The sequence below is a fragment of the Stegodyphus dumicola genome, chromosome 5, assembly GCF_044657685.1.
Source record: "Stegodyphus dumicola isolate Sdum_Otavi_A_Nest chromosome 5, ASM4465768v1".
NCBI classification, from domain to species: Eukaryota; Metazoa; Arthropoda; class Arachnida; order Araneae; family Eresidae; genus Stegodyphus; species Stegodyphus dumicola.
Window position 1 is genome coordinate 221,831,477 of NC_140772.1, and position 21,213 is coordinate 221,852,689.

The 21,213-nt window shown below is 34.6% G+C and overlaps 1 protein-coding gene across 10 annotated transcripts in view; it reads left to right on the forward strand.

Moving 5' to 3' along the window:
• Positions 1 to 21,213, forward strand: part of LOC118181547 (uncharacterized) — a 422,387-nt gene that overhangs the window by 325,100 nt on the left and 76,074 nt on the right. For 7 of the 10 annotated variants that reach the window (XM_085817685.1, XM_085817682.1, XM_085817691.1 and 4 more), the window contains one exon: positions 7,751 to 7,886. The exons of 2 other annotated variants lie outside the window; for them this stretch is intronic. The gene's annotated coding sequence lies outside the window, so the exon portion shown is untranslated. Of the gene's footprint in view, positions 1 to 7,750; positions 8,002 to 21,213 lie in introns of all 10 variants that reach the window. One more of the 10 variants, XM_085817683.1, reaches the window with a different exon arrangement.

The following is a 21,213-nucleotide window of genomic DNA, read 5'->3' on the forward strand; positions in this document are numbered from 1 at the left end:
AAAGAAATGCATTTATGCGGAAAAAGTAATTTTCCGTTAAAGGCGAATGAAAGCGTTTACACATTTTGAAGCGGAATGTTTGCATTTTAAAAAAGTTAACATCGTTTGTCCACAGCAAAGGATTCCTTGTATTTTTCCATTTCGTGATAGTTAGAAAATGAGTTCTGTTGTTGTTGTTATTATTGTTGCTTCTGTTCTTTAATGAAAAGCAAAAGCATATGTTTCTGAAATGTAAGCAAAATTTCGCTTTTGCCATCTAAAACTTTGCAGTGTAGGATTCACATCTGGAACAGTTGTTTAGTTTATTGGACTGAAAGGATAGCTAAATTACTAATTAACTGCAATATTTAAAAATAAGTAAGTTTGTTTTTTATCTTTAAATATTAGCGGTGAAAATAAGAATACATTTACTCTGTCATTAATCAAAAAATAATTAAACTCTTTGTGAGGTTTATCTATTTATGTTTAAGTAATAGTTCATTTTAACTTAGCACTCTCCTATTACTCACTTTTCACCCACGCTTTTTGTGCCAGAATGCAAATAACATAACGAGAGTTTATTCGGATTAAGGTAGAAATAAATTCTCTTTAAGCGAAAGTTAGTTTTAGAGCGTGTCTGCCTAGTCCAGGCCACGTTGTTCCCTGATTATTAGCAACTTGATTTAGTGGCGCTTAATGCTCCCAGCCATTCGGTTTTGTCTCGCCAGTTTTCTACATACCAGAGCTTTGCCTGCGCGTTAAATTATCCTGTGAGGCGTTAGGCTAATCTAGCGCATTTGGAATTGGTTCAGCGTACGTTTCTGTTAAGCCGGAAGTGCTTGGATTGTGTAAACGTAAGTTGTGTAATTGTTAAGCTTCTGTTTGAAGAAAAGGGACATGTACATCCTTCATCTAACTTTTTGTTTTGCTTCACAATTCTAGAAGATAATTCTACAATAGGCTTGTTAAAATCTGTAGTGATTTCTGAGACAACTAGACTTCAAACCTTAACAACGCAAGTAAAAATTGATTAAATTTTCAAAACCGCCATTTTTGATGTGTTTTGTAAATTAGGCTCAGTATTCAAATTCTGTCACCTTTTAAGGTCAAACTATTTACAACAGTCGCCGTTCCCAGCAGTACACTTAAGAAATTTCCTTTTTCGACTGCAATCGTTTAAATAATAAAAAAAGTTTCGCATGGAATTCTTAGAAGCTAACTTACCACGAACGTTGTTCAATCTAATTTAATGTGAAATACTGCAAATTTTAAGTATTCTGGCATTATAAAATACCAGAATGTAACTGAGACTAGGTAAAATGTAATAGGTTAAAAAGGACTTCTCAAGTAGGTCCATGGCAATTTTCTCAAAGAAGCGTAATGTAGACTAAACATGCCTGAATGTTGAAATAAAAAGAACTAAAAATCTGTCAAGTTTTTTTTCATATTTGGATTCTACGAATCAAATTATGCCTAAACATCGTATTTTGTAGAATTTGGTGCGAAATTTATGGAGAAATTTAAAAATTTATCTTGGCGAATTTTTTCAGTTTGCCCCAAGAATAATTTAGCTGGCGAACTTTTTATTTTATAGCAACCTATTTACTTATCCTTTTTTCATTGTAAATTTTTATTTTTTTTTTCATTGTAAACGAGCAGAGAAAAAAGATATGGCTCATTCTTTTAAATCATTTTAACAAAGTGCGTAAGCCACATTAGGCATTATTATCGCTAGTAACAAGTATGCCAAATTTCGAAACGGCCTAATATGTAAATTCACTTAGTATATCCTAGAAAATTGTGAACAAATAATTTTTGCAGGCATGCTTAGAAATGCATTTACTTTAAGATGATGATAAACATTTTATAGGTTTAACTCAAAATTTTTTTCGAAAAATTTGTAAAAATTATTTACAAATACAAATTTTAAAAGTATATCATAAAAAATGGGTGAATTTTATTTGGAATGAACTTGAAGTTCGAGTTCTCGAAGAAGTAATCAAGTAAGTTTAATAATTAAATATAAATCAAATTCAATTAACATTGAACAGCTAAAATTTCGACAGCTAATTTTTTAAAAACTATTCGTGCGAATTTTGTAATGGCAGTCTAGGCATAATTTGAGTCGTAGAATCGAAATATGGAAAAAAATTGGCATGGCATTTCAGAAAAAGTCCGATTTTGTGTCAAAATACATGTATTAGAACAATGGAATATATAAATTTAATACACATCCTACGTCGCGCTTTCGAGACATGAAAACGGAAGTTAAATTTCGTCAATCGGACCAGTAGAACGGGAGATATAGAAATGTCCCCCTTTTTTTGTATTTTTTTAATTTTATTTTATTAGTCCAAAGGGGCAATTTGCCGTCAACGAATATTATTTTCGTTTTATCACTTTGCGTTGGTTCACAATAAAGGCCAGATTCACTTTTCAAATTGCTGCCACCAAATATTATCACCCTGTATTATATTTAAAGAAACTAAATAATGAAGAATCTGCATGAATGTATGTATATTTCTCGCATTGTGATAAAACGACGGTACCTAGAGGCATCCAATTTTGAATAACGTACGTTTTCCGCCCGATTATGGGCATCTGGAAGCCGAAATTTGGAATTTGAAATTTGTTTAATTATCTATTTCATATTTTGTAAACCTTTAACGAATTTTTGCTTAACAAACTCAACGATTTAAAAGCAAGCAATGACAACATTCTATGGGAGGAAAAAACATCTTTTCGTCTCCAGCGCGGGGAACTGTGTATGAGAAATTCTAAAGATATTGAGCTCATTTGAAAATTATTTTGTGATATTGCTGTTGAACTGAATTCTACGGTTTAAGCGCGAAGAACATGATAGTTAATAAATAAAGGTAACACAAAAAAGTTAAAAAACACCCCTTTGGACGTAATTTAAAATCTGAAATCTTTCAAATTTTTTTGGGGGGCGCAGTGTACATCATGTCCAGTTATAACTCAATAAATTATTACCAAGTACTTTGTCAAATTCTGTTAACTCTGGTTCCTAAACGGTCGATGTGGTGCCTAAACGTATAAGAATTTTCTTTTTCCGTTCTCCCAAATTTGAGAAACAGACGGTCCCTGACTAATGACCCAGCAGACGACAATTTTCAACCATGTTCCCGACAACTGCTAAATAATTTTCTTGTCTCTTTTTTCCGAGCAATTCGAATCATAATAATGCTTAAAATGGATGCATCTGGCTCGTTCAGAAGAGAAAAAAATTCCCTTAAGCATAAAAGAGACAAAATTTTTAATCCAATCAAATTACAGGCTTCGAGCCCATTATCAAATTCGTGTCCGATTCGATCCCCGCAAAATCAAATTACAAATTTGAGAAGAGATTTTTTTTTTCTCTTTTCGAAAAAGAACATAATCTTAATAATGAGATCTCTTTTGGCAGGAAAAATGGGCTTTATTGGATAGGGCTATTAACTTTGAACTTATTTATTTTTGGTACCGTAGAGTTCTTATTTTATCTTTTTTTGTTGTTATTAATACCTTTAAGCTCCTTAGGATCAGGCATGCGTGCCAAGTAATGGATTTCAAGAGATTTCTAAGCGGTTCTTTTTAGCTCAAAACGCCATTTTTCCTCTCTAATGAATTGAAATTATTTTCATAATACCTCTTTAGAAAAATATATCAGTTAAAAAGATGACAAAATTCCTTCTTTCACAACATACAGCTATGAGAGCGTAATTTGCAAAAGACGATTATTTTTATAGTGTTATGTACCGATTAATAATATATTTTCAGAAAATTTCTGTAAATTTTTATATTTTAATCGAACTTAGTTTATATTAAGCAGTTTCAAAATATATAACAGCCGCGTTAAAAGGGTTAAAATATCCTCTTTGATTATTTTAATTAGTTGAATATTTTAATCTTGTTACCTGTTACAGAAAATTATCTAAATATACAGTTCTTTTCGAGTAAAGAAAGTAGTTCTATAAGGTATTTTCTCCCTTCTTCCAGCATGCTTTCATAGTGTAACGGTAGAACATTTGGCGTGTATTTCAAGAGGTCCAGGTTCGAGTCCCGGCTAGCGCATTGCACATTTGCACGTCTCCTGCTTCAAAATAACCTAATGTCTCTACAGTGGCGCCTGAACTAAACGGTGGTGGGCAATAATTCGTCACCATCAGGATTTGGTGACTAGGTCCCCTGATCCTCATTCGCCCTTGAAAAGGGGATGTATAAAAGAAAAGGGGATGTATGATATTTCCCCTTTCTTTCAGCATATATTCGTGGTGTAACGGTAGCACACTCGGTGCGTATTCCAGAGGTCCATGTTCGAGTCTCGAAGAGGGCTTTAAACATTTTTCACGTCTCCTGCTTTAAAAGAACCTAATGTCTCAATGGCGCCTGAACTAAAAGCTAGTGGACAAAATAATTCGTCACCTCCAGGATTTGGTGATTGGGTCCCTAATCACCAGTTGCCCTTTAAAAGGGAGTATAAAAGGTATTTTCTCCCTCATTCCAGCATGCCTTCCTGGTGTAACGGTAACACACGCAGCGGGTATGCGAGAGATCTAGGGTTCGAGCCTCAAAGAGGGTACTGCACATTCGTTACTTATCCTGCTTCAAAAAAACCTAATGACTCTACAATTCTAATTCGAAAAAGGATGCTGATCATTTCTTTTCTATTCTTCCTGCCAATAACATAGGCTCGTCTTGCTGCTGAAATTGCAACTTGCTTGAGATACGGCGTGCTGCTGAAACTCTTACGAGTCGATTTTTTTTATCAACAAGTCATTCAACATTTAGCAAACTTCAGTTACGCCATTTTGTAGTTTTAACCACGAACTTAAAGTAAATTTAAGTCCTAAAATGGTAATGTAAAATAAAAGGAAGCGAGTTTTACATTGATTCTTGTGAATGATCTTCCGTGAATAATCACCTATACGTATATCAAAAATTTGTCAGTGAATTTCAAAACGCATTAGCGACATTTTACTTAATTAAATACACTGCATTACGATTTTCTTAATTAAATACATTTCATTACAATTTACTTAATTAAATACATTACGTATTAATTAAATACATTACTTTACCGTTATTCATTACTCATTACATAATTACTTTAACATTAATTAACACTTAATTAATAACAAACTTTACATTTAAAATAATTATCATTGAAGTGTTAACAAATTAACACTTCAATGATAACAAATTAACACTTGCGAAACATTTCTAAACCTGCACTGTAATATATGGTAATGAAATGACTGTATGTTTAGCCAGAAAAGAAACCAAAATCCTACAGATCTTATGGAATCCTATCTACTATAGTGCGAGTAATAAAAGAATGCATTAATAATAACTTTTTGACCCAGGCAAGGAGATTAACTGCCCATAGACGAATTGCTGTCGCAGCTTTTCAGTTGGACACAGGGCATTTTTGCCTTGATTCAGGATAAAGCCATTTTAATTGCCAACAATTCTCCTTAATAATCTGAATTTCTTGGTTTTAAAGTAAACGTTTCATAATCAATTTTAATGCCGTGGAAAAATACAACGAAGGCAAACCCTGATCCATCTGTATAAATTTCAATTCCTCCAGCTGAAATATAGTCTTTATCGTAGGATATACTGTAATATTCGCTAGGATGGCTTAAACTCAGATCATGTTCTAAAAAAGCCTCGCTTGTAATGGCTTTATTTTCATACACTGTTTTCTGTTTTATATTATATTTCAGACAAAATTTGTCATAAGTAAATTTAAATTGTAGTGAGAGAGGCGGTACACCAGCCAGTAAGCATTCAACTTATGTCGGGACTGTTCTAAATCGTCTTGTAATTGCAAGTGTCCAGGCCCACTGCAATGAATCTAATTTCTGCCTTGTCTTAACCAGCTTCCCTGCTCGATCATCCTATGCGCCAATACCATACAGAATTATACTCTATTACCATAGAGTATCTATTACCATAGAGTATAATAACATTTTTGTAAATATCCCTTAGGGCTTTTGTCAGAAAGAGGGATCGGAGTAAAAGTATTTTTATAATAATTTTAATTTTTTTCTATCTTTCGTTGTATTGACTTAAAATGCTCCATAAAGTTCAACTTATCATCAATCACTACACTCAGGTATTTAAACATATTCACAAATTTTATTGTTTTTTGATCATATTTCAATCTGGAGGTTCTAAAATTTGTTCCTCCCCAATGAAAAAACATACCATTTGTTTTTTTCAATATTAAATTCTATATTTTGCTCAGTACTCCATTTCTTAAAAATATTTTCAAGCAGGTTAAAAGTAGCCTCTATTTTTCCGAGGGAGTCTCCTGTAATAGTTACCATAATATCATGGGCATAACAGGTAATATTCGTATCAGGTACATTTTCTTGCAGTAATTTATTTGCTATGAGGCTCCAGAACAGGGAAGCACTACTTGAGCCCTGGGGAAAGCCTTTTCCAATTTTATTATGAAAATTAATTGTATTAGAGTTGCCCAGAAAAATTCATTCTCTATTCTCCAGATAACTTTTAATTATATCAAATAGGCCTCTTGAGATGTCAATTTCTTTTAATATAGACAATAGGGAGAACAAGCTAATAGAGTCAAATGCCCCTCGAACATCGAAGGAAAACATATGAGGTGTATTTCTCCTTCCCTTCTGCATGCCTTCGCGTAATAACGGTAAGCACACTGAGCGCGTGTTCGAGAGGTCCAGGTTCGAGTCCCGACGAAAGCATTGCTCATTTTTCACTTCTGCATGAAAATACCTAATAAATCTACAGGAGCGCACGACTAAAAAAGTGGTGAATGATGATTCTTCATCACTAGGATTAGAAGAATGGGTCCCCTAATTTCCATTCGCCCTTTAAAAGGGAAGCATATAAGGTATTTTCTCCCTCCTTTCTGCATGCCTTCGTGGTGTAACGGTAGCTCATTGGGCGCGTATTCGGGAGGTCACTTTTGAGTCCCGGCGAGGGCGTTTCTCATTTTTCCCGCCTCCTGCTTCAAAAATTCCTAATGACTCTACAACATGTTATAATTTTACATTCTGATCTTTTTCAGGATGTTTTTGCTTCTCTTTATGTCGTGTGTGCTTTCCACTCTAGTCAATTAATGTGTTAAGTGCTACTGATAAAAATTATAAATAAATAAATAAATAAACCAGCATTCTGGGGCAAAAAAGTAAATATTTTTAATACAAATGAGAGCATGTAATAGAATATGAGAGAAAACCGTGTCTAAAGTAATTTTTTAATTAAATAAAATGTTCCTAGTCGTCTGATTCATCTGATCGACCCACAATGGCCTATCTAAACGGGACCAATGCTTTACTCAAAATCGTATATATCCAACACTTGCAGAAATCTCACACGTCGTTCGTTGCTTAGCAACGAGAAAAAATTAAACCTCGTTTGTTTGGTCAGTCATAGAGTGGTCGCACGCCGTCACGTGACGAGCTTCAAGTTAGACCGGTTAGCAGTCAAAGGGTTAATGTGAATATTTCATTTTTGCCTTTAAGGGGAAATAACGGAAGAAGGGGTGTTCTTCATACTCCTGCTTCCGTTATTTCCCCTTAATCTATCTGAATGTCATAATGTGATTTTAGCATAATTTTATCAAAATCTCATCAACTCGAATTTTCTGTTGTTTTGATCTTTTTTCTAGTACTTCGATTTCAGTTTAGCGAAGTTGGATAAAGTTGTATCTAAACTATCTTGCATTAAAAATTTCAATTAAAATTTTAAGAAAATTGTTAAGGGACTTTTCTGCTTTCAGGAATTTGAAACGTGCAGAATCAACTGGTTTGTCGCCAAGATTTTAATCAGCAATCTACCACTAGCTAACAGGAATGCTACCCACTTAACCACGAAAACGAAAACTCGAACGGTGGATTCCGAGGATCCCTAACAAAGTAAGATAAACGTTTGCAGCAGCTTACTTCTAGAAGAAAATTTTAAAAAGGTGTGACTATTATGGCAATGTAACCCCTGTCTCTCTTGTATAATGCTGACAAAGTCTAGCTGCAGGTAACTGTAAATATTTCCCTAGAATTTTTATTCAATTTGGTATAGTTCTAACAAAAATATTGTCAGCATTCATTGAGGAACATCTTAAAGGAGAAATGCCTGACTTTAAAAAACCTGTAACGAGGTGAAACCCCTTGTAATGTGACGTAAAAAAAATTATAACTCACTTAAAACGTTTTCTTAGTGAAATATTTATTTTTAATATCGTAATGGTATTTGTATAAAAAAGAAAACTTGTAGCTTGGACGAACATCCTTTATTTTTTAGCAATTGTTTGAAAGAAGAACGATGTAATTTTTCTAAATTTATTACGGTAGTAGTTTATTATTGGAAATGAGTAATAAGTAATTTTCAAAACACTCTTGAAGGGAAGTTTAGAGAGAAGTATAATTATCATTTATTTTTTAAGAAATTCAGACATTCTTATATGTGTTCTTGTTGTGTACGGTTGACCCATTGCATACAGCCGAAAACATCGAGAACGATAACGTCGCGGAGAAAACAACGCAAGGCAAAAACGTCGTGGTACAAAACATAGTGGGAGAAAAGAAAGCAAAGAGAAAACATCGCAGTTTTAAAACACCGTGGTAAAAATATCGTATTCGAAAAAAAAAAGGATTCAAAAACTTCGCAGTTTAAAACCATCGTCTTCGAAAATATGGTGGTAAAATAAAAAGCACCTACAAATCATCGCAAGGCAATAACATCGCATACGTGCGTTTTTCAGTTTTAAAAGCTGTAAATGCATTTTCTCAAAAAGATTTATAAGCGCAAAAAATGTTAACGACACTTTAAGAATAATCGGAAACAAAGCAAGGTATAATTTTCATCAAACCAATATCAGATTAGCAAACGTGAAAAGAAGTAATTAAATAACTAATTAAGCAATTTTTATAGAGCAGTTGTTTATCTTCCTTTTTCTAGACATTTTTAGGTTGTCTTTTGGATGAAAAATTAGGAGTAAAACTTTATATAAAAGCATTAATTTCATTAATTTATTACTGATCTTTGTTAATTAACAATGCAAATTTAAAATTTTGTTAAGTACTATAAGTTACATTAATTTTCTACTCATTTTCAATTTAAATGCTTAAGTTTCCTTCTTACTTTTTCAGCAAAAATTTATTAGTTCATTCAAAAATATGAAATATAAAATTAGAAATATCCTTCTTTTCTTCTTGCGCTCTCAAATCATTACGCGAAAATGCATTTACAACTTTTAAAACCTGGAAAACGCGTATGTGCGTTGTTATCGTTATGCAATGATTTGTAGGTACTTTATTTTTACTAGGATATTTTTGATGACGATGTTTTTTAACTGTGAAGTTTTTGAGCCGGTTTAATTTCGACGACGGTATTTTGTACCACGATGTTTTAGAAATGCGATGTTTTATCTTTGCTTTCTTTTCTCCCACGATGTTTTGTACCGCAACGTTTACGCCTTGTGCTGTTTTCTCCGCGATGTTTTCGACGGACACCGACTCATTGATCAAACCGGATAAAGATCCGTGCTTAACCTCGGAAAAAGCACACAGTTCTTTAGAAAGAACTCTCCTCCTGAACTCTCCTCGCTGTTATTGCTACGTTAATTCTCTTACTGATAATGAGAAAATGTTGTCATATTTCGTTAAATTTAAATCATCGTGACGTCTTACGTATACATATTAACCTGAAGTATCAAATTTTTTGTTTCCTGTTTTGGCAACAAAACGAATTTTTACGAATTGGTAGTTGCTTGGAAAGAATGAATTGATTTCATTCATATTGAAATAATTTTATATATTTTCATTTCAGATACACCTAGAACATATATTTCATTTCAGGTATATTTTCATTTCAAAACAGTGGCTTGCGCGGCAACCTACCAATTTTCATTCAGAATTTCTTGAACACTAGAACTTTTCAAGTAAGGATTGGCTCTGTTTTGTCGGATGTTTTTGAACAGGAAGAGGGTGTGCCTCAAGGCTGTATGCTTAGTGTAACCCTGTTCAGTTTACAAATAAACTCTGTATTAAAAGAACTTCCTCCCACCATCTTGGGATCTCTATATGTTGGTGATCTACAGATTAGCTGTCGAGGGGCAGACATGAGATACGTAGAGACCCAATTGCAGATGGCTCTGAATAAGATCCAAGAATGTTCAAACAAACAGGGATTTATTTTTCCAAACAAAAAGACTTTGTGCGTGCACTTTTGTAGGAAGCGAGGTCTCCATATTGAGCCTGAGTTATATCTGAACGGTACAATTATTCCAGTTGCGCCTGAAGTAAAATTTTTAGGAGTGACGTTCGACTGAAAATTGACTTTCTTTTCTCATGTTTTAAACCTGAGAAAAAAGTGTTTAAAAACGCTATATATTTTAAAAGTGTTGGCGAACACCTCCTGGGGTGCAGAGCGTGACTCCGTGCTTCGCATTTACAGAGCGTTTGTCCGCTTTAGACTGGACTATGGCTCAGTTGTTTACGGATCCGCTCGGTCATCAGTATTGCTAAAACTAGATCCTGTTTACCATCAAGCTTTGCGGATTTGTTCAGGAGCTTTCAGGACTTCTCCTGTCCAGAGCCTGTATGTTAACTGTAACGACCATCAGTTTATCTGAGGCGTGAGCAATTGTCCCCTTTTGCAATATTTTAATATTCTATCGCAACCTGAACATCTTAATAATCTGTGCTTGATTGATGATTTGTGTAACATTTTATTTGAAACACGTCCCTCCTGTGTGCCTACCATGGAGGTAGGAAAGGGAGGAGGGGCCATTCCGCGCTAGAAGTGAAGCACTGCTTTGAAGCTTGGGTCACCAGATGGGGTGTTATTTGTTTACATTCAGAAGCTCTCTTGACAAGATTCTGATAGTATTTCGACACACGACAGTTCCATAGAAATCGAAAAAGGGACACTCTCGCATGAAAGAAACATTCATAGTGGGATGGATAATAGCAATTTGTATAGTTTACTGACATTTACGCAAAAATCACATCTTGGTTATTTTTCGATAACTAACAACAGCGATTTTGATTATGAATTTGTTTTATAAAATTCTAAGCTGTTGCACTACAAAAATATAGATTTTAAGAAAATTGCTAAAAGAGATCTGCCAAAATTTATTTTCTAGAAGATTTGAAAAGTTTAAAACTTGATGGCTAAATGTAAATATAAAATTATGTATGTTAAAATATTTGTAATTAGGCACATAGGTCAGATTAAGTTTTTATTAAATAGAGTAACGCAGGCAAGGGCTATCTGCCCAAAGAGAGATGCCGTCGTGGAGGAATTTTGAAGAAAAACTGACCTTTGAGTGGGTATTAAAAATAATACTTTTAATTTTCATTCAAATTATATTCATATATATTTTTTATGTAAAACTTTCGGGTGTATGCTAAATTAGTGTAAATTACTTTACACGAAAAATATAGTGAATGCACAGAAATTAAAGATTTGCACATGCCGGAAATGATAAATAGGAAATATGTATGGGTATTTATGCATGTGCTTGCAAAAAGCATGTATCTGCCTTTGACAAAATACTTAAATATTTATTAAATTATTTATAAATGTATTTGAAATGAAGAATTTATTCACTTATAAAAAACTGTGAAAGTACTGTGAAGAAATATAATGATTAAATGTATCTAATTTATAATTATTATAAATATTATCTAAATATATAATAACCTTAATATTGAATTGTAAACATAAATTGAAATCCTGTTGACAAATACGTTATAAAACTATTTAAGCAAGAATTGTTCGCATTGGAAAGCAATCTGTTAAAAGAAATTGTAAAGCAAATGCTATGAGATGCGCACTTAAGAACGTAATAAAGAGTTTTGGAATATGTATTGTTGAAATGAAGGGTAGAAAAAAAATCTGATAAGTATAATTAAAAGAATTATTCCCTTTACATTTTATAATAACTCAGTTACAAGTTTTAAATAATACTTAAAAAAAAAAACTTATTTTATTCCCTTTCAGAAATGTTCAGAGAAAGTCAAATACTATTTAATACCTATTTAATTATTAGGAATTAGCGAAATACTTATTTAAAGTATTTCGCTAATTCCTAATAATTCTCTAATTTAAAATGAACCGAATAGAGCATTAATTATAAATTGACTTACATTTTTCGATTAAAAAGAAGCCAAAAAATCATGTCATATTTAAGAAAGTATTTTAGGAAGAAGCTCTATAAATAGAAAAGAAATAATGCATAATTTTAATATTAATAATGCAATAAACTTTGATCTTAATTTTTGTACTTTAACCGAATAAAATCGAATTACCTTAATTTTTTTTTCTAATGTAATTAACGAAAACTTGTGAAAATATTTTATTCAAATTAAACCATTCTGAGAAAACTGTCCTGTGAAAAGTATAGCATTTAATTCCGTTCAGAATGAAATGTTGTTTAAAAATATGTTGTTTTCACATACTTAGGACTCTGAAGTGTTGTAGGAAAAGAAAATATATACATTTATATGTATATTTGCGACGTAATTACAAAATATTTACACCCGAACGCGTCAAATCCCATAGAACTCAATGGTAAATGACCCAATGTTTTGGTCACCACGTAGGGATCGCCGGTGCTTCAGAGCAGGGTACGGAGAAACTTGTTTAGGGCGACTCCTTCTTACTTCCTACCTCCATGGTGCCTACCTTTCCTTTAAGAGTTCGCCCTGTCATTGAGGAACTTTCCCTCTCTGATATGCGCCGCCAAATAATGAAGAATTTTGAAATTCCACCTTGAGAAAATGCACGTGTTCAGTTTCTTGATGTTTTCAACCATCACGTGAAGCGAAGAACTAACGACATCGTTTACAGATAACTCTTTGATGAGCACAGTCATAAATATAGCAGTTATCTTCCAGTATATAAAGATGGATCCAAGTCAAAAGACGGGATGGCATTTGGAATTGAAGATCACATTGAGGGCAGAGATTTGCACAATGCTTTCTCAGTCTTAACATCTGAACTGACTGCAACCTATTATGGACTTTTGTACATCCCAAAGCTCTGCCACAAGAAATTCATACAGTATACAGACTCGTATAGTGCGCTAAAAGAGTTAGAAACTTTTCCCGACACTCAAAATGCTGTAATAGTGGATGTTCTCAAGATACATATAAACTTAACGAGTCGGGGATATGAAATCCTGTACTGCAGGGTTCCCGATCATGCAGGAATAAAGGGAAATGAGCTGGTGGATGTCACAGAGAAATCTGCTGTTGAACCGTCCAATCGCCTTATATCTTTTCAGCGATATGTCATCAAAGAAAACGTTATGTCATCAAAGAAAAGATCCGAAAAAAATCGCAGCAACTTTGGGACGTTCAAGTTGACAACAAGCTGAGAAGTATAAAGCCTAGAATTGAGAGTTGGGATTTTAATAGAAATCGAGAGGAGGAAGTTATTTTGGCTCGCCTCAGGATTAGTCACACTAGAGTGACACATAAACTATCTTCTGAAAGCTGAAAATGAACCTATTTGTTTAAATTGTAATGTTTGTGCATTTGTGCGTCATATTTTAATTGAGTATCCAAGTTTTAAAAATCTTCGTCAGAAATATTTTAATAGCTGTGACTTACCACTCGACCGTTTAATAGGACGAGAAGTGAATTGTAATTCATTTTATTTATTATTTAAAAGAGACTGGCTTTTATTATCTAATGTAATATGTTTTGAAGATTTTGTATTGTCTTTTAATGTATGTTTTTACCTTGTTGTTATATGACTTCATCCTCTGGATTTGGTAAGTAGTTTCAAACCACCATTCATTCATGATTTCATCTACCTCGTGTCTGGTGCAATATAATCATTTTTGGTTTTGCGCCAAAAAAAATCTTCCTCACTTACTCACTCGTTATTCTTATAACCTGGTAAATTGTGCATTTTTTGCTTTAAAAATAATTGAATCATGTTGTTCTTATCTTCCGCTTAAAATTTTTATGCCTTTAATTAATCTGCATGCAATAGGTGTAGAATTGTCAACAATTTAAAAGTTGTTTAAAAGCGGATAAACATATTTTTTTACCATAGCAGCCATATTTTTTTACATTTGAAACTTAGCAGAATAGTGAATTCAGTTTCTGCACCTTCAGTGTCTTTTCGCCGAATGGGTCAAAAGGAAACTTTGAGTTTTGGGCACTGAAAATTCTTCGTTCTTGTGTTCGCTGGTTAAATTGCTTATTTTTGCTTAGAAAGTCTAGTTTTAATTGCAAAAATTGTTTTTTTAGTCGCTTTAATTGTGTGAAAAAAGTAAGTATTGAATTAATTGAATGAAAAATATATCTCTAATGAAATTCGAGGAAGTACATTTAAATGAAATGCAGCAAAAAATCGCATAATATAATATTTCGAATAAAGAAGTCCTGTGGTGCATACATCAGCTTTTTTTAGGATGTTAAATGTGTTCTTAAATGTATTTTGCTGCTTTTCTTTTAAGTCTCTGACTGTATTGTAATATTAGGCCTAACTTTATCCCATTTATGTCGAAGGAATTCTCATTATTGTTTAATGAGTAAAAGACCCTTTCTGCACACGCATTTATTCGTTGGAGTATGACTAAAATGGATCAAGATAAATATGCTGCAGAATCAATATTATGACAATCCATCCTGCAACGATTATACTTAATCATGTCACTGTACCATACGTCTCACTACAAACTCTCACACAATGGAATTTAATAAATGAGAGTTTATTCTATAACGTTCTTACGAAATTCTAGCAGTTAAAGCGCAGACGATTCACTCCGCGCCATTAACTTTATTGAAAAGAGAGAAAACTTAGTTTTAGCGGCTGCCGTCACGGGGCGCTGCGTACCCACACAAGCGAGCCTTCGTTTGTCATTGGCTACTTCCGCCGAATGCCGCACAAAAGAAGGTTCTTTTTGTCTATTAAATGAAACAAAGACTGAATTAACAAAGAAACTGGTGCAGGGAAATTCTATGCTATGAAAATTGAATTGCGTTCACTAATTCTGCTTTGTATGTGGGATTGTTTGTCCAAACGTTGTGAACCTCATTGCTTCCAATGTTTATTTAGTATTAATTAACTTTCTTAAAACTCCTAAGGTCATAGTTTTTTACTTTTAGAAAATATAATACATTTCGCCTTTTATAATGTATTTGATTTACTGCCACAAATATTTCTTTGAAAGGGTATCAACTTTCATTATGTGGAGTCTCAATTTTCGTAGTTTTCTTAGCTTATCATAATTTTCGTTTAATAGTCAGAAAATACACTGCTGGCCATTAAAATTGCAACACCATGAAGGAAAGCAAATACAAAAAAGGTATTTATTGCGCGTAAACAGTATGGCGTGAAGACAAATTGAATAAATTTGTAAGCATTTTGGAGGTTTACAAGGGTGTGAAATTAGTAGAAACAGCTGCCATCTCTGGCAACTAAAACAGCCACCTTCCCTGGCAGCTAAAACGGCCTTTACCCTATTAGGCATGGTGTCAAACTGGGCTTGGATAACAGAAATAGGCAACTCATGCCATGCTGCTTCAAGTCTATGCTGCATTTCATCAACCGTATTAGCTGGAGAGGGGTGGCAAGCCCGTCTCTCAGCAACCCATCACGAGATGTTTTCAATGGATGACAGATCTGAAAACCGTGCAGGCCAGGGCAGCAATCGAATACCCTGTGTATCGACGAAGATCAGAACACGACATGCGCCATGCGATCTTGGATTATCTAGTTGGAGAATGGTGTTTCGGGACCTCGAAACTAGTACACAACCACTGGACGTAAGATGTCAGAAATGTACCCATCTGCGTTAAAATTACCGTTCATCCGAGCTAGAGATGTGCGTGTCGTGTACACAGTAGCTGCTCAAACCATCACACCAATTGTAGGCTCCTAGTCCAACATCGAATGCAAGCAGGCGACGTGCGGTCTCCTCGGACTTCGAAATATGCAACAGTGCGAAAAACATAGAGCATCAGGCTCTCTCTCATGAGAGAAATATCATTAAGAATCCTTATTTTGGAAATTAAAAAAGAAACTAAAAGCCTTCATATTTTAAATTACGCCCAAAGGGGCGTTTTTTAACGTTTTAGGGGTTACCTTTATTTATTAAATTTCATATTCTTCGCACTTAAACCATAAAACACAGTTCCACAGAAATATCGCAAAAGAATTTTAAAATGAGCATATCTTTAGAATTCCCGATGCACAGTTTCGCGCGCTGGTGGCAAAAATGTTTTTTTTTTTCGTACAGTGTCTCCATTGTTCGCTTTGAAATCGTTGTCATTGTTAATAAAAAATGAGTTACGGTTTCACAAAATATGACTTCTGTAATAGAAAAAATTCCAGATTCTTTATTTGGGCTTCCAGATGCCCATATTCAGGTAGAAATGTACGTTATTCAAAATGCGATGGCTCTAGGTAACGTTGTTTTATCACAGTGCGAGAAACATACCTACATTTATGTAGATTCGTCATTATTTAATTTCTTTAAATAAATATAATACAGGGCTTTAATATTTGGTGGCAACGATTTGAAAAGTGCACCGACTTTTACAGTGAATCGGCGTAAAATGCCAAAACGAAATTAATAGTTCTTTTGGGCAAATTGCCCCTTTGGACTAAAAAAAAGTTAGAAATTGAAAGCTTTTAGTTTCGCGTGTTGGAGAAAAAGTATTTTATGTTGTGCAGTATTGCCACTGTTCGCTTTTGAAATCGTTAAAGTTTTTAATAAAAAATTCCATAAAGTTTTACAAAAAAAAATGATATAGGTAATAAAGCTAATTCGAAATTCAAAAGTCAGGATTCCAAGTCCCCATATTCGGGAACGTTTTCCAAAATTTGATGACTCTAGGCACAGTTGTTTTTTCACAGTGCGAGAAACATACACTGAAGTGACAAAAGTCAAGGGATACCTCCTAATATTTTGTCGGTCCTCCTTTTGCCTGGCGAAGTGCAGCAACTCGACGTGGCATGGACTCAACAAGTCGTTGGAAGTCCCCTGCAGGAATATTGAGCCATGCTGCCTCTATAGACGTCCATAATTGGGAAAGTGTTGACGGTTGCAGGGTTTTGGGCACGAACTGACCTCTCGATGATGTTCCATAAATGTTCGATAGGATTCATGTCGGGCGATCTAGGTGGCCAGATCATTCGCTGGAATTGTCCAGAATGTTCTTCTAACAAATCGCGAACAATTGTGGCCCGGTGACATGTCGCATTGTCATCCATAAAAATCCCATCGTTGTTTGAGTACGTGAAGTCCATGAATGGCTGTAAGTAATCTCCAAGTAGCTGAAGGTATCCATTTCCAGTCAATGATCGGTTCAGTTGCACCAGAGGACCGAGTCCATGCCATGTAAAAACAGCCCAGACCATTATGGAACCACCACCAGCTTGAACAGTGCCTTGTTGACAACTTGGGTTCATGGCTTCGTGGGGTCTGCGCCGCACTCGAACCCTACCATCAGCTCTTACCAACTGAAATCGTGACTCATCTGACCAAGCCACGGTTTTCCATTCGTTTACGGACCAACCGACATGCTCACGAGCCCACGAGAGTCACTGCAGGCGATGTCGTGCTGTCAGTAAAGGCACTCGAATCGGTCTTCTGCTGGCATAGCCCAAGGAAGACAAATTTTGCCGCACTGTCCTATCGGACACGTCCCTCGCACGTTCCACATTGATTTCTGCGGTTATTTGACGCAGTGTTGCTTGTCTGTGAATACTGAAAACTCTACGCAGACGTCGCTGGTCTCGGTCGTTAAGTGCAGGTGGTCGGCCACTGCGCTGTCCATAGTGAGATGTTATGCCTGAAATTAGATACTCCCAGCACACTCTTGACACTGTGGATCTTGGAATGTTGAATTCCCTAACGATATCCGAAATGGAATGACCCATGCGTCTAGCTCCAACTACCATTCTGCGTTCAAAGTCTGTTATTTCTCGTCCTGCGGCCATAATCACGTCAAAGCCTCTTCACATGAATAACTTGAACACAAATGAAAGCCCTGCCAAAGCACTTCGCATTTATACATTTTCTACGCGATACTACTGCCATCTGTATATTTGCATATTGCTATCCCATGACTTTTGTCACTTCAGTGTATATACTGTTACGAATTTTTTACTTAGATAGGTAATTTTAATAAGCAGAATTGTTGTATTTCTTTTGTAACATGAAAAATCTAAAGAGAAGCTATGGTGGAAAAGTAAGAATACAGGAAAAAATGCATTTAACATTGAGTAAATTGGTATCTTGGTAATTTGGACAGAAATCTCCAAAATTCGCTAGTTTTGGCAACCATTTGGCGACATTTTTTCCGGTCCCTCTATCACCATAATATGTAGTGAAATTGAATAAATGTAATTAGCCACTACTCTAGCTGTAACTGTACTTCCACCCTCGTATTACTGTCCAGTAATTTCGAGAAACAGAAACTACTAGGAATATCTCGGCCGCCGGTTGAAAACTATTTAAGTCCGAAGAGAGAGTATCTGCTCTCAGTTGCTTCTTTATCCTGTTGCGAGTTGTTAGTTCTGCGTGAACTGAGATATATACGTTTAGCTTTCCCTTTAGATGCTCTTTGCATTGCATTGTGTTTAACCTTATTAGGGGTTTGAAGTGTAACTACTGATTGTGCTGTGTCATAGTGTGAACACTTGTACGAATATTCTGAGGAAGATTTCAGAGCTCTGAAGTATTTCTTTTGATAATAATAAATTTTATTAATGTATAATCGTACCTGAGTATATTCAATCTGTAGGGACATTAGGTACTTTTTCGGAAGCAGACGAGATGAAAAATTAGCAATTGCCTTCGCCGAGAATCGAATCACGGACCTCTGAAATACCGGTTCAGTGTGCTGACCACTAGAACACGAAGGCACGCTAAGAAATACCTTATAAATCTATTACGAACCCGTAGGCACGCAACAACACGTTTATGCAAATTATTCATTATTTAATGTTTTTAAATGTATAGTACAGGACGATAATGTTTCGTGGCAACAACTTGAAATGTTTGAACGCTTTTAGTAATTCGATGCAAAATGCAGTTACGAGACTAATTGCCTTTCTTGGCTAACGGCCTTTTGGGCTAAAAAAAATTATTTTAGTGGGCAAAAAATGTGTGTTAAGCAAGTCATTTTTCAAAAATCATTTTTTCTTCTTAAGAAAAGGGATCTGTGCCTAATCGCTATCAAAATCGATAGAATTTTTATCAAAACCTACCTTAAATTAAAGTTGATTTTTGTCTTATTCTAAAAAAAAAGTGTGTCAGTAAATCGAAACTTTTTTCCTACTTTCACCAGAATTATTTTAATAATTAATTAGGGGTAGAGTAGGCTTTAAGGTGCCCCTTGTATTATGGCAAAGTTGTTGTTTAACTTATCGCCAAGTTGTTGTTTCATTTATGGTAGCCTCAGTAGTGGAATGTTATGGAAACCCTATTGTGACGTAATCGGGTGCATGATTCTGGGAAATTCTGAATCATGGATGTGTTGTAAGCGTTTTTGTGGTGTGTGTTGGTTTGATTCTTTAGATGGTAGAATGGCCGAATGTAGTAAGATTAATTTGAAGTTTCTGTACGATTTGGAGAGAAAGGGGAAAAGAGCTTTAATTGAATGGTGTGTAAATGAAGGTTTACTTAGTAGCCATTATAAGTGTCCTGTATGTAGGAAGGATATGCGTCTAGTCGAACGTAAAAACCGTTTAGATGGATTTGAACGAGTTTGTAGGAAGAAAGGTTCAGATGGTCACGATGTGAAGCGTTCGATCAGAAAGAGTAGCTGGTTTGAAATAAGTCATTTGAGTATGATTGATATTTTGATTTTTACGTGGCTCTGGGTGTACGAAGCGAACTCGAAAATCATGGTAAGTGAATATTCGCTTTTGGTAGTGCTTAAATGTATAACATGTTTTTCCTTTTTTATGTTATTTTATTGTTTGGTTTAAAATGTATTTTATTGAGATCATGTATTTTTTGTTTGCCTATATTGTAGAATTGGGTGCTCCTTTGACTTTTTAAGTGAAAATATATCGATGTGTACACGGACAAAGTAAAGGGAGTGCGCAATGCACGTTTGTGCAATTCTGGGATTTTTTTAAAGTAAAAATAGGTTGCCGTGTACATGGATAAAGTTAAAAGAGTGCGCAATGGCATTTTTGTGCAATTCGGTTATTTTTTTAAGTGAAAATAGGTCGACGTGTACATGGATAGTCAAAGGAGTGCGCAATGCCATTATGTGCAATTCGGGGATTTTTTTTTTTTTTTTTTTTTTTTTTTTTTAGATGAAAATAAGTCGATGTGTACATGGATACCGAGTTTGTGCACCAATATTGAAGAAGATTTTTAATTGAGTCATTTTACCGAAAATATTTTATGGAATAGGTGCTTGGGGTGCTAGGGCAGGGGAGTTGATCAGACTAAGAGATAAATTAAATTCTTTGCAGAGAAGCTGGATGCTGGCTATTACTAGAGTCTTGAGAACTGTTTCTACGGAGGTGGTCTGTATTCTTGCAGGAATTCCTCCCCTCTCTTCCCAATATAAATTTTATTTTCAAAAGTTTTTACTTTTAAATGATTTGGTTGATGAAATAAATATTGATGATTGCATTATTAACAGCGATGCTTTCCGAGGTTTTGATGATACTTATACACATCCTGCTAATAGAATTTCGATTTTTTATGATTGTAATTACTTGAAACATCAAGAACTGGATATTTATACAGATGGTTCGGGGCTCGAGGGTGGTATTGGAGGAGCTTTTGTTGTCTTTTTTTATGGCATTGAGATCCATAATTGGAAATTTAAACTTCATGCTATGAACTCTGTATATCAAGCTGAGATGTACGCAATATTTGAAGCTTTGAATTGGATTAAAAGAACTTTAAGAGTTGGTTACTGTATAAATATTTACTCCGATGCCTTGTCTGTACTGCAATCCCTCTCGGGCCCTGAAAATAAAAATTGTTTAGTATTTGATATAAAAAATTTATTTTTACAATTGAAAAACATTCATAATATTAAAATTCACTGGATGAAAGCTCATGCTGGTTATGATGGGAATGAGAGGGCTGATGAATTGGCAAAAGCTGCGATATTAGATAAGAATGTTACTGTTAAATACATCCCATACTCTAAAAGAAGGGCCACCTCCGTTTTATTTAATCATGTTCTGTATGAGTGGAAAACTAGCTGGGAACACTCTAGTAGAAATTATGGCTTGCTAAAAAAT